Here is a 12,687-nt window from a genome sequence, read left to right on the forward strand (position 1 = left end):
ATTTCCTTTTGGTACAGTGACTCTGTGTATTCCTTCCATCTTCTCTTGATGCTTTCTGCATCATTCAATAATTTGCCCAGAGAATCTTTCAATAACGGAAGTCAGGGCTTGAATTTTTTCTTTAGTTCCCCCAGGCTGAGAAATGCTGAGCATGTTCTTCCTTTTTGTTTTTTGTAAGGACAAATAAGAGGACATTAGGGTAAATTGAGGTAAATGTGCTAACATGCCCTACGTATTCATTCCGGAGAGCTGCGTTCATGGCTCTGTAATTGGTAAGGAGGGGATTCCTACAGAAGATGACCTCACATCTGGACACTGGTGGGCAAAGCAGCAACTGCATTGGAGGAGAGTGCTCTAGTGTAGACAACAGGGGGATATTATGAAAGTTGGAGTTAGGAAGTGAAGAGGAATTCAAATCAGCTGACATATAGGTCCTGAAGAGAAATTGTCGAAAATAAAAGGAGAAAAGTAGTTTGAGACCACTAATCTTTAGGCTCGTCAGAACAAAGACAAATGTTCAGGCCATCTGAAGAGTGGACGGTAAGGCTTGGGTCTTGTGAACAAAGGGCAGCTAGCTCACAAACTGACCATCCTGGGAGAGCAAACCCCACAAGCTCATCTTGTTTATTGGGCTTTACAGATAATTGCGTTTTTTATACATTGGAGGTCTGTGGTTACCATGTTGTGCAAAGGGTCACTGTGAGTCAGTACTGATTCGATGACACCTAACAACAATATCCTGGGGTGGTGCTGCAGGTTAATGCACTGGACTTCAAAGTTAGTTTGAACAGCAAGGTCGGTAGTTCAAGCTTACCAGCTACTCCTCAGAAAGACTATACTGGGTCGCTATGAATCGGAACTGACTAGATGACACTTAACATCAACAACAATCCTTACCCTATGGCACTGTGGGTTAATACTCTGGACTGAAAAGTCAGTTTGAACAGCAAGCTTGGCAATCCAAGCTCACCAGCCGCTCCTTGAAAATCCTATACGGGGTCACTAAGGAGCATTGGTAGTGTAGTGGTTATGAGATGGGCTGATAACCTCAAGGCCAGCAGTTCGAAACTACCAATGGTTCTGCATGGGAAAGATGGGGCTTTCTGCTTCTGTAAATATTTAAAGTCTTGGAAACCCTATGCAGGGTTGCTATGAGTCAGGATAAACACATAACAACCAACACAATCATCCACCCCCTAAGTGATGTTCTCAATGGATGAAGAGGTAAATAGAGGTGTCTCCTGCTCTCACAGAACTCAGAGCCTCATGATGGAGGCCACAGAACATGGTCTTCTCTTACAATACTGGGAGAAGAATGGTGGAAGTCTGCCTTCTGAAAACTACAGGGACATGGACTTGGGATGTGGCTGGAACTCAGTTTGAAGTGATGACATCTGAGTGGGGCTGGGGAAATGAACAATTTTCAGATCTGGACCCCACGGAAGATCATGTGAGAAATTGTATCCTTGACAGGGGCAGATAGGTGACTGGAGGTTGAGTCAAGTGAATGGCCAAAGGACTGGCTGCATTAAGGTGGAATTGAGTCCCCAGCAGAGATATGTTGAGATTTTGGCCTCTGTCCTGCTATGGCGCTGTGGGTTATGTTAATGCACCAGACTGCAAATCCATTTGAACTGCAAGGTTGGCAGTTCAAGCTCACCAGCTGCTCCTCGGAAACCCTAAACAGGGTCGCTATGGGTAAGAATCAACTCGATGGCACTCAACAACAACAACCTGTGAATATTACCTTATTAGAAAATATAGACTCTGCAGACGGAACCAAGACAAGGTGAGGGCATGCTGGGTCAGGTTGGGTCCTGATTTAATGTGACCTTTGTTCTGGAAAGCAGAGAAGAAACACACAGGCAGAGAACTCTATATGACCATGGGAGCAAGGATGGCAGTGACACACCTATAGACTAGAAAGCACCAGGCATTGGAGCCATCACTAGATGTGATGAGAGAAAAGCATGCAGTAGACCCTCCCCTAGAGCCTTCAGAGAGACCACGGTCTTGCCAACACTTTGTCATCAGATTTCTGTCCTCTAAAACTGTGAAGGGATATGGCTACATTGTCTCGAGCCACTCCATTTTTTGGGAATGTCTTATGGTAGCCCTAGGAAACCAACACAACCACCAGTAACACTGGGTATTTTGTCACAAAAGGAGTAACAGGAGAGACACTTGGTTCTCTCTGGGATTTTTGTGATGTGAACAAAGTGTTAGAGTTGCAAACGTGAAATTGAGGAATGATGTAGATTTGATTTAGGACTCTCCAGCATTCTGCTGGTGATTGTGTCCTATAAGGTCAAGGTCAGCCACAGAGGGTGTGTGTTTGAAGGCACAAAGCATCCTCTTGTGCCGCTAGCTTGCAATGACGACACCACACACAAGTCATCTGTGATAAAGACAGAGAGGGACAAGTAGGAGAACATTGTCCAAACCACACACAGGACCAGCCTTCCCTCTTTCGGATAACGTTATCAATGGCGATTTCTCTGCCATGTTAGCACTGGTCTGCTCTTTCTGCTGTGAAGATAAAATTATGAAGATACTAGTCACATTTATGTTCTCCCAATATGGTGGCCTCATATTGAGTGAGCCGAGTGACCAAAGCAGGAGTTCCTATGTCTGTGGTGACCTAACCCCAAAAGTCAACACCTTCATTCCATTGATCATCTTGCCCTACATTAGTGTGTGGGAAGTGCTCACACAGGGTGCATCTTGGAACTTGATGACCATAGCAGATAAAGAAAAATAATTCTAATTCATTCTATGATCAAGTCCAGCTCTGGACACAATTTCAGTACTTGTCCAGTGGTACTTCTCCAACAAATAAAATCATGGTGGTGGTGTGCTCTCAGGCTGACTTTGTGTGTGTGCGAGAGAGAGGGAGGGAACAGAAAGATACGAATATGAATAAGAAAGACTTAAGAAGAATTGATGTCTTTGAATTATGGTATTGGCAAAGAATAGTAAATATACCACCGGATGCCAGAAGAATGAACAAATCTGTGTTGGAAGCAGTATACCAGAATGTTCTTTAGAAGCCAGGATGGTATCATAGTTGGGTTTTGTGTGAGCCTGATTTGTACCAGGATTCTCTGTGGTTTGGCAGTTGAGATGTAAGGGTCCTCCATGAGTTGATGGGATAAACCAGTAAGAGAATTAAAGGTGGGATATACTATCCTTAGTCCACCATCACCCAGATCCAATTTATAGGAAATTCTCAATGGTGTGGCATGCCACACCTTTCATCTTACAGATATAAAAGGAAAGATACCTGATCAGAAAAAAGAAACCTACTATCACCAAGCTATACTTGACCCAAGCTGTGGTATTTTCAATAACCTCATATGCTTGCAAAAGTTGGACAGTGAATAAGGAAGACTGTAAAAGAATTGATGCTTTTGAAATATGGTGTTGGAGGAGAATATTGAAAGTACCATGTGCTGCCAAAAGAGCCAATAGATCTTTGTTGGAAGAAGTGCAGCCAGAGTGCTCCTTGGAGGCCAGAGTGGCCAGATTTCATCTCTCATACTTCAGACATATTTTCAGGAGGGACCATTCATTGGAGAGGGATATCATGTTTGGTAAGGTGGAGGATCAGAGAAAAAGAGAGAGAGTCCAAGCAAGATGGATTGGAAAAGTGATAGCATTAATGGGCTCAAGTGTGGCAACAACAGTGAGGTTAGCCCAGGACTGGGCAATGTTTCGTTCTGTTGTGCATAGGGTTGCTATGAGTTGGTACCAACTCAATAGCACCTAACAACAATCACCAAGAATTAAGAGTTGGTGAAAACGTGTGTGCTTTAGACCTGGGGTCACTGCTGAATGAAGCTCCCGGATCCAGGGGAAGATTGATGCCAAGATGCATGGAGCTCTCCAAGGACTGCTAGGGCTACAGAAGCTGAAAGGAGACAAGGATTTTAATCAGAGCCAGCAAAGAGAAAGCCTTCCCCAAGAACTGATTCTCTGAGTTTGTACTCCTAGCCTCCTTAACTGTGCGAGAGAAAAATGTCTAGTTGCTCAAGCCTCCACTTGTGGCATTTTTGATAGGAGTGTTAGATACCTAAGGCAGATGGCAAGACTTTGTCTCATGTACTTTGGACATGTGATTGAGAGGGACTATTCCTTGGAGAAGATACCATCCATGGTAAAGTAGAGGGTTAGTGAAAAAGAAGCAGAGGAAGATTCTGAATGTGATGGATTGACACACTGGCTGTGGCAATGGCCTCAAACACAGCAGTGTGAATGAGAGGGTGGTGCAGGACCAGGCAGTGTTCCTGTATGTTATATGTCAGGGTCACTAGGAGTCAAAATGGTTAAAAAAAATCTCTTGTTGTTGTTAAGTGCCGTCGAGTTGGTTCCAACTCATAGTGACCTGAGGAAGGTTTCCAAGGAGCAGCTGGTGAATTTGAACTGCCAACCTTGAGGTTCAAACAGACTTTGCAGTCCAGTGCATTGTCCTACAGGGCCTTCATTACTATAGAATGCATGCCTTGAGAATTGTGAAGGTCTCTCTCTATGGCGTCAAATTGACAATAGCAACTCAAAAGATTAGATAGGAACTTTAAGGGGAAGAAGTTGGCAACACATAAAAAGAGGGTGAGAGAATGTTTGCAGGAGCTCTAGGATGCTGAAATGGATATGTAAAAATCCTTGTATTGCTGTTACATGCATATGTGTCTTTTCAACAGAAACAAAAAATACACAAATACAAAGCAAGTTGACAACAAAAAACTTGCTCATGCTGGCGTCCACACATCATCTCCATCCTGGTGAGGATGTTGGTCTCTGCTTTCCTTCTCGGTCTCACACCTGGACAGCTCACTGTAGTCTGATCACGAAACAATTTCCAGGCACCCCCCTCAGCAGAAAGCATGGAAGACTAGATGTTAATGATAATGTCAGAAAGGCACACTATGTCTTGCTTCAACAAATTTATCAACTTTCCATTCATTTAGTCCTGAACTTGGTAGAAAACTGTCTTAGGCTAGGTTGCCTAGAGGAACAAAACCAGTTGTGTGTGTGTGTGTGTGTGTGTGTGTGTCTTCACCAAGTTTATGGAAGCACTCCATTCTCTATCAATCTCATTTTCCATGAACTTTTTGAAGTCCACTCATGGTTTTAGAGGCTGGCAAATTACAAGTCCATGGGTCAGGCATTAGACTGAGATTTCTGTTGACTTATGGAGCTACAGGGGTGGATGAACCCAAGATTAGCAGATCACAGAGCAGGATGCTGGCTCATGGGACATTGTTATTGTTAGGTGCTGTTGAGTCAGTTCTGAATCAGAACACAACAGAAAGAAACAGTGCTCAGTCCTGCACTATCCTTGCTTAATGGAGCATTTTGGATGGAATTCTTCCAAAACATATTTGTTTGTTCTTCAGGAAGTCCATGATACTTTCAATAGATTGGAATAGTGGTGGCAGTGATGGGCTCAGGCGTAGCAATGATTGTGAGGTTGGCCCAGGACCAAGAAATGTTTTGTTTTGTTGCTCATAGGGTTGCTATGAGTTGGTACCAACTTGATGGCACCTAACAACAACAACAACAACTACAATGCCTAGGGTATCAATCTTTATGTATTCCATTTCATTTTTGAGAACTTCTAATTTTCTTAGATTCATGCTTCATACATTCCATGTTCTAACTATTGATGGATATTTGCAACTTTATCTCCATATTTTAAGTTGTGCCACATCAGCATATGAAGGTACTGAAAGCTTTACTCCATTCAAGTCATCATGGTTAACTCTACTTTGAGGAGGTGGCTTTCCCCATTTGTATTTTGAGTGCCTTCCAACCTGAGGACTCATCTTCTGGCACTGTATCTGACAGTGCTCTTCTGTTATTTATGCTTTCCTCTTCTGACACAATATCTGACAATGTTCAAATGCTATTAATAAGATTTTCAGAGGCTAACCATTTAGAAGTGGTCTGCCTCTCTTCCTTCCTAGTCTGTCTTAGTCTGGAAGCTCTGCTAAAACCTGTTCACTAAGGTAGCCCTGCTGGCATTTAAAATACCAGTGCAATAGTGTCCAACATCACAGCAACATGTGAACCACTGTAGTATGACAAACTAAATTAATTTGAGGGGTGGAGTGGGTGCAGGGATAGAAGAAACAAGTTAGGTTGGATGAGATAACTGCGGAATGTTGGTGATGGAACACACTGATGCAGTTGGCTTTCTCATAGGTTAGAACTTCTCCAGAGCAATGTTATTGTTGTTAAGTGCCATCGAACCAGTTCCAACTCATATCAACCATATACAGCGTTTCCAAAGAGCATCTGGTGAGTTTGGACCACCGACCTTGTAGTTCAAACCAACCTTGTAGTCCAGTGCTTATCCCACAGCACCACCCCAGGACTCACCCAGAGTAATGGGCTCAAATAAAGAAACACAGAACAAATTTCAGGAAAAAATATCTATCCGCTAAGGAAAATATTTTCTTTTTTAAAGGTTAGTATATTCATTAGCTGGATAAGTAGGTGAGGCATCTGCCACATTCCCAGCCTCTAAAATAAAAGCAACAACAGAAAAATCTAGCCTTCAAACAAATGAGAGATGACAGAGAAGCTAGAGATGTAGACGGGAATCTATCGTTGCCATTCTGTGTTTGGGTGCTTTATTAACAGAACCTCCTCCTCAAAAATATACATATTTTCCCATATATTTACCCAAATTGGCTTCAGATGTTTTGTTCAGCAAACAGATTGTTGACAAGAAAAGTAATGAAATCTGGGTTTCATTCTTGGACAGAAAAGCAAGCCTCCTTAGAAGCTGGTTCTTGTTCGGCACGGTTAATTTTGACTCTTGTCTCCACTAGAGGGTGCTGTGGATAAGAGAAAATTTCTAACATTTCAAATGTTGGCCAGTTTCCCCATCACAATCTTTTCGTAACCTATATTTGGATATTCAGAGATAATTTGTTTTTATATGGCAAAGAAGTAGGTTCCATTCATATAGCCAGGTATTAGTTTTGTCCTGATTTCTAAAGGATCGTTGTAAGTTAGAATCATACTGATAGCAGTGGGTTGGCTTGGTTTATCCTGTAATAAAAACTTGTCAGATATTCTTGTTATAGGGAATTGTTTATTTTTAATTAGTTTTAATTGTGAATAGAGTAAAGGTTTGTAGACAAGATCATCATTTTACATTCAACATATCATACGCTTTGTTTCATCTCAATGATTGCAGTCCCCTCCCTGAAACAACAGTTGCCCCACTTCCTCCCTATGCATACCCATGTACAAGTATCTTCTTTAAAACTTTTATGTATTTGTCAGACGAGTTGTGGACATGTATAGATGCACTTACATATATATTAAGGCGTTCTGATCGTGCTGCCGAATAGGCACTGTACTGTTAACCACAAGATTGACAGTTCAAACCAACCCTTCAAGAAAAAGATGAGGCCATCTCCTCCTATACAGATTTACGCTTTCGGAGCAGCTGGTGGATTTGAACTGCTGACTTTGCATTTCAAGTCAACCTTGCAGTCCAGTGATTATCCTACAGTGCCACACCAGAACTCCAAATCGATGGATCTACAGTTGTATCTCAGAGATATTTCTTGTTTAGTTCTAGACCACCACAGTGCAGCGAATAGCATAATACATTGAGTCACATGAATGTTTTGGGTTTCCTAGTGCTTCCACCAGCCATTCCTTACTAGGAGTTGGAATAGACTCACAAGAACTTTAGAAGAAGTACATGTTAGAGTGATGTTTACACTAGTGGCACAGTGGGTTAATGTGTCAGACTGCAAAGTCATTTAAACTGCAAGATTGATGGTCAAGTTCACCAGCTGCTCCTTGGAAATCCTGTACAAGGTTTGCTATGGGTCAGAATTGACTTGATGGTACTTAACAACAACAGCAACGACACAGTCTATGAAGTGTGTAATAGCATTATGGAAAAGTTTGAAAATTTGCAAGAATAATCAAAATATAGCACAGAGGTATGAAGTGACCATACATGGCTAGCCCACCACCTAATTCTTTATCTTTAAATGTTGTTGTTGTTAAGTGTCATCCAGTCAGTTCCGACTCATACCAACCCTGTAGAAGTTTTCTGAGGAGCGGTTGCTGAGTTGTGAACTGTCTATTTTGTGGTCCAGTACTTACCTTACCCCACAGTGTCATACCAGGATAATATTATTTGCAGAAAGGCATAGTTTTTCTTCCTCCTTCTCAATATGGATACCTTTTATTTTTTTCTTACCTAGTTGTTCTGGACCAGATTCTAGCACAATATTGACCAGCAGTGGTGAGAGCAAGCATTCTTGTCTTGTTTCTGAACTTAAGCAGGTACGCTTCATATTTTTCCATTGAGCATGATATTACCTGTGGGTTTTTCATAAACGTCTTTTACCATATTGAGGGATGTTTCTTCTATTTCTAATCTGTTGGATTTTTTTTATCATGACAAACTCAATTATCCTCAAGATGATTCTGATTCTTGTATGTCAGGGTAGAACAGTGATACATAGGGTTTTCACTGGCTGGAATTTTAAATGTAGATTGCCATGACTTTCCTTTGAGGGGCTTCTGAGTGGGCTCAAACCTCTGACTTTTTGGCTAGCAGATGGGCATGTTAACCACTTTCAGGATTCAATAATTTTTTTAATTATAAAAGAATGTGAGATGGTATGAATAAGATGGTTTGATGGAGGATTGGGGAGAAATGCAGTGAGGACCTCTGCCAGCGGTGGTATAGAATACTGGATGAAAAAGATTCAGGGGATGGTCCTAAAACTCTGAACTACATATAAAGAATATTTAGAAAGTTTGAAGGCTTACAGCCAGTGGAATTTGTAGTGGAAGCAAGAAAACTGGTGTTTTTTGATCAGCCAGCTTCAGTGGATCCCACAGTGGCCATCTTGGGCAAGAAGGAGCCAGGTAAAGATCAGAGAGTGCTCCCACCACAGACACCTGACCCATCCTTGGAGATAAAAGTGTGGACTTTTTTTTTTTTTTTTTTCTCTCTTTGTTCATTGGTCTCTTGTTGTCTGTGCACCTACATTCTGGTGATTAGAGGGGGTTCCCGAATAAGTGAACACCCCCTATTCCTGAAGGGTTCTACTATGCATGTGCACAGGCATGCTCAGTAAAATCCAAGAAGGGGAAAGGTTCCATTTAAAACCAAACGGCAGCACAAAATGGCTACATCTGACCCTGATATGTTAATCACTAGATAAAAAGAATGAACAGGGGTTGTGGAGTGGAAGAGAGACAGACTAAAAAGGAAACAGGCTGAAAATTAAATCCTGAGTTACATCATAATGACCAACAGTGACATCTTGAAATTTCTCAGGTGGCCTTGAAGGCAAGAACCCGAGAGAAAAACATTGAAGTCATACTCATATTTTGCTACAGTATTTTTTTTCTCTCTTATCTCTTTTCTGTGATTATAGACAATAGTATCCAATTTGTCTTTTTTACTGTTGCTATTTTCTTGTTTGGTCCCCTTTTTACTTTCTCTTCCTACATTACCCAAGAAGAGACAGAAATTGCAGTCATATAGTCAAGCTACAATCACATCTTATAAATTCACACCATCCAGGCAAGAACCAATGTCAGCTGCCCTATACCAGGTAGGCAGCCAGCACCCGTGATGGTTACTCTGAGTTGAGTAATAAGAAGAGTGAAAAGGGAAGCTCATCTCTTGATCACAACTACCTGGAGGCAATCAGAAAGCTTAATAAAATTAAAAATAAAAACATTCATTTTTCTAATTATTAAGGTCACTGCTAAGTACCCAAGAAATATCGGCACATGTCCAGAAACAAGATAAAGTGACTGGGATAAATGAGCAAGAAATAGACTTAGACATAACATTTGAAGGAGGGCAGGCTTTGGAAATGCCTGAGAAGGAATTCAGAAAAATGATACTGAAGTGCATCCAAACACTTCACAGAGGATTTGAGAAAAAATAAGGAAGAAGTCAGGAAAGTACTACAGGAACAATCAAATAAGATAGATACAGAATTGGAAACAATTCAAAACCTGCAAAAAGAGGTCCACATGATTAATAATAAAATATCAGAAATGGATAATACACTGAAAGGGCAAACGAGTAGAACTAAAGTAATGGAATCCAGAACTAGCAAGCTGGAAGACAAAGATCTCAATATTGCTAAGATAAACAGCAAGCAGAAAAAGGATTAAAAAAAAATCTGAAGAAAGTCTAAGATTCATGTTGGACAACATGAAGACAAATTACGTAAGAATTATTGGTATTCCAGAACAGAAAGAATCACACAAGTCCACAGAGAAGATAGTTGAAGAGCTTCTGGAAGAAAATTCCCTAACACCCTGAAAAATGAAAATACAAGCATTCAAGAAGCTCAATGAACCCCAGGAAGAATAGACCCCAAAAGAAAACCATTAAGACATATCATAGTCAAGCTCTCCAAAATCAAAGACAAGGAAAGAATCTTGAAAGCATCTAAGGAAATGAGAAGTGTTACATACATACAATGACAAGCAAATCAGAATAAGCTAGGATCTTTCAGAAGAAACCATGCAGGCAAGAAGGCAATGGGGAGACATATAGAACCCTGAGAGAAAAAACAAACAAACAAACAAACAAAAAAAGAAAAACACAAAAGAAAACAAAACTGCCAACCAAGAATCATCTATCCAACAAAGTTGTCAATCAAGACTTGTGTAATGAAAACATTCCAGGATAAACAGAAGCTAAGGGATTTTGCCAAAGCCAACTCTGTGCTTCAAAACATCCTAAAGGGAATTCTTTGAATTGAAAGCCAACAAGAACAGACAGCAACCAGAAATTGACATATGTGGCAACACCACCCAGAACTCAATTGACAAATGGAAGAGTCTAGAACAGAACAAAACTATAAGAATGAATACAGAGGATCTTGGAGGTCAGTCTATGATCAAAACAATTACAATTTGAAAGAAGGAAATTAATATCAAGAAGAACATGAAAACTATGAAGAAATTGACAAGAAAGAACATAAAAAAAACATGAACTCAGCACAGAAAAAGTATGCAGAATAAAGAAAGCAGCAGAACCACAAAAAAACAAGCATAATGACAGCAATTATTTCATACCTATCTATGACTATACTGAATGTCAATGGATTAAATGCATCAGTTAAGAGACGGAGAGTGGCAGAATGGATAAAAACACCAAATTCCTTAAATATGCTGTCTGCAAGAGACACACTTTACACACAAAGACAAAAACATACTAAAAGTCAAAGGATGGAAAAAATATATGCCAAACTAATTGTGATTAAAAAAACCGAGCAGGCATGGCAATACTAATCTCTGATAAAATAAACTTCCAGGCCAAATCCAGAATAATACATAAAGATGGACATTATTTTATGTTTAAAGGGACAATTGAACAAGATGATATAACCCTAATAAATATCTACGCTCCCAATGAAAGAGCTGCAAAATATATAAAGCAAACCACAATAGATTTGAAGAAAGAAATAGACAAATCTACAATAATAGTGAGAGATTTATTGTACCACTTTAGAGAAAGGATAGAAAAATCAGAAAGTAGCTCAACAAATAAACAGAGGAACTAAACAACACAATCAGCTAACTTAACTTCATAGTTGTGCACAGAGCATTGAACCCAACAACAGCACAACACACATTCTTTTCCAGTGTGCATGGAACATTCTCCAGAATAGACTATGTCTTAGGCCACAAAACAAGCCTCCATAAATTTACAAACATTAAAATACTACAAAGCATCTTCTCAGACCACCATACTATAAAATTAGAAATCAACAATAGGAAGACCAAGGAAATAAAGTCAAATACATGGAAACTGAATAACACCCCGCTGAAAAGTGACTGGGTAGTAGGAGAAATAAAACGTGAAGTCACAAAGTTTCTAGAAACAAATGAGAATGAAAACACAACATACCAAAATCTTTGGGACATGGCAACAGCAGTACTGAGAGGACATTTTATTTCAATAAATGGACACATCTATAACGAAGAAAGAACCCAAATCAATACAATGACACAACATCTCCAACAACTAGGAACAGACCAGCAAAGTAAACCTACAGTCAACAGAAGAAAGGAAACAATAAAGATTAGAGCAGAAATAAATGAGATAGAAAACAGAAAAACTATAGAAAGAATCAACAGGACAAGAAGCTGGTTATTTGAAAGAATTAATAAAATTGAAAGATCATTGGCAAACCTAACAAATGAAAAGAGGGAGAAGACACAAATAACACACATAAAAAACCACATGGGTGATGCCACAACATAACCAATAGAAATACAATAGGATAAAACCAGAATATTATGAAGAGTTGTACTCCAGCAAATTTGAAAATCTAGCAGACACGGATATATTTTTAGAAAATCACAACTTACTAACCTTGTACAGAGTGAAGTAGGAAACTTGAACAGACCTTTAACAAAGGAAGAAATTGACCAGGTCATTAAAAATCTCCCAACCAAAAAAATGTCCAGGTCCAGATGACTTCACTGGTGAGTTTTACCAAACATTCAGGGAAGAGCTATCACCAATTATACTCAAATTATTCCAACATATGGAAGAGGATGGAAAACTTCCTAATACATTTTATGAAGCAAGTATAACCCTTATACCAAAACCAGGGAAGAATATTACTAAGAAAGAAAATTATAGACCAATATCCCTCATGAACA

The 12,687-nt window shown here is 39.9% G+C and overlaps 1 pseudogene; it reads left to right on the forward strand.

Moving 5' to 3' along the window:
* The first annotated feature begins 223 nt into the window (after nucleotides 1-223).
* Nucleotides 224-12,687, forward strand: part of LOC102822028 — a 34,910-nt pseudogene continuing 22,446 nt past the window's right edge.

The sequence above is a fragment of the Chrysochloris asiatica genome, unplaced genomic scaffold, assembly GCF_000296735.1.
Source record: "Chrysochloris asiatica unplaced genomic scaffold, ChrAsi1.0 scaffold00283, whole genome shotgun sequence".
Lineage (NCBI taxonomy): Eukaryota > Metazoa > Chordata > Mammalia > Afrosoricida > Chrysochloridae > Chrysochloris > Chrysochloris asiatica.